A 2,500-nucleotide genomic window follows, 5' to 3' on the forward strand; every position below is an offset into this window, starting at 1 on the left:
CGGCTCTGGGGGTGTGGGACGTTGTAGGGGGAGGCCTGGTCCGTGTGTGTCTGGGTCTGGGTGCTGGCCCAGTACGGGTCCCGGTCCCGGTCCCCCGGGGCCTGGACCTGGGGCCCCTCATGTGGGGGTGTTGCTGGGGGGTCTGCTGGAGGCATGGAGGCCGGCTCTGGGGGTGTGGGACGTTGTAGGGGGAGGCCTGGTCCGTGTGTGTCTGGGTCTGGGTGCTGGCCCAGTACGGGTCCCGGTCCCGGTCCCCCGGGGCCTGGACCTGGGGCCCCTCATGTGGGGGTGTTGCTGGGGGGTCTGCTGGAGGCATGGAGGCCGGCTCTGGGGGTGTGGGACGTTGTAGGGGGAGGCCTGGTCCGTGTGTGTCTGGGTCTGGGTGCTGGCCCAGTACGGGTCCCGGTCCCGGTCCCCCGGGGCCTGGACCTGGGGCCCCTCATGTGGGGGTGGTGCCTGGGTGTCTGCTGGAGGCATGGAGGTCGGGACTGGGGGTGTGGGACGTTGTAGGGGGAGGCCTGGTCCGTGTGTGTCTGAGGAAAAAAAGAAAGAAAAAAGAGGCAAAAACCACTTCAAGTCTTGTGGACCCTCCAGGGGACCAGGACCACGTCCTGTGGCAGGCCCAGAGAGTCCACCATCCCGGACTGGCAAGAACATCAAGTCCCCCTGAGCCTGGATGAACTAAAGAAACCACAAAGTCCATTTAAACTACCATGGGACGTGTTTTGGAAATTTAACAGAGTCTTTTCTGTAAATCTCCTAAAACGCAACCCATGGTGCACTAACTCTGGGACTCTGTCTGATTTTGAGAAAAAGAGAGAATCGAAAATCAGACAGAGTCTTTTCTCCGTGGTCTACCAGGGGCAGCTTTTAGTATACCATGGGTTGGTTTTAGTATACCATGGGTTGGTTTTGGTCTACCATGGGTTGGGATTTTCGGGTTTTTATACCATGGGTACCGAAAACAAGAAAAATAGCAGTCTGCAGCCTGTAAAACTCTGGGCTTCGCCTACTACACGTTTGACCCCTGTGTTGGAAGGACATAGCCCATCCCGTGTGTAAGGGGGGCTCCAGGGGAAGAAGGCAGAGAACGGCCTGGAGGTCTTCTGGAGGCTCCAGAGGAGGGGGAACACGTCGCGTGTGAGGCCGAAACGGCTCACCATGTCGGACTGAATAGTGTAGTGAGTAGCCCCGAGTCTGGAGGTCTTTAGGACCCTCCAGAGGAGGGGGAACACGTCGCGTGTGAGGCCGAAACGGCTCACCATGTCGGACTGAATAGTGCAGCGAGTAGCCCAGAGTCTGGAGGTCTTTAGGACCCTCCAGAGGAGGGGGAACACGTCGCGTGTGAGTCCGAAAAGGCTCACCATGTCGGACTGAATAGTGTAGTGAGTGACCCCAAGCCTGGAGGTCTTTAGGACCCTCCAGAGGAGGGGGAACACGTCGCGTGTGAGTCCGAAACGGCTCACCATGTCGGACTGAATAGTGTAGTGAGTGACCCCAAGCCTGGAGGTCTTTAGGACCCTCCAAGGAGGGGGAACACGTCGCGTGTGAGTCCGAAACGGCTCACCATGTCGGACTGAATAGTGTAGTGAGTGACCCCAAGCCTGGAGGTCTTTAGGACCCTCCAGAGGAGGGGGAACACGTCGCGTGTGAGTCCGACACGGCTCACCATGTCGGACTGAATAGTGTAGTGAGTGACCCCAAGCCTGGAGGTCTTTAGGACCCTCCAGAGGAGGGGGAACACGTCGCGTGTGAGTCCGAAACGGCTCACCATGTCGGACTGAATAGTGTAGTGAGTGACCCCAAGCCTGGAGGTCTTTAGGACCCTCCAGAGGAGGGGGAACACGTCGCGTGTGAGTCCGACACGGCTCACCATGTCGGACTGAATAGTGTAGTGAGTGACCCCAAGCCTGGAGGTCTTTAGGACCCTCCAGAGGAGGGGGAACACGTCGCGTGTGAGTCCGAAACGGCTCACCATGTCGGACTGAATAGTGTAGTGAGTGACCCCAAGCCTGGAGGTCTTTAGGACCCTCCAGAGGAGGGGGAACACGTCGCGTGTGAGTCCGACACGGCTCACCATGTCGGACTGAATAGTGTAGTGAGTGACCCCAAGCCTGGAGGTCTTTAGGACCCTCCAGAGGAGGGGGAACACGTCGCGTGTGAGTCCGACACGGCTCACCATGTCGGACTGAATAGTGTAGTGAGTGACCCAAGCCTGGAGGTCCTGTGGACCCTCCAGAGGAGGGGGAACACGTCGCGTGAGAGTCCGAAAAGGCTCACCATGTCGGACTGAATAGTGTAGTGAGTGACCCCAAGCCTGGAGGTCCTGTGGACCCTCCAGAGGAGGGGGAACACGTCGTGTGTGAGTCCGAAAAGGCTCACCATGTCGGACTGAATAGTGTAGTGAGTGACCCCAAGCCTGGAGGTCCTGTGGACCCTCCAGAGGAGGGGGAACACGTCGCGTGAGAGTCCGAAAAGGCTCACCATGTCGGACTGAATA

Source organism: Micromesistius poutassou (genome assembly GCF_964030765.1).
Source record: "Micromesistius poutassou genome assembly, contig: SCAFFOLD_2725, whole genome shotgun sequence".
NCBI lineage: Eukaryota > Metazoa > Chordata > Actinopteri > Gadiformes > Gadidae > Micromesistius > Micromesistius poutassou.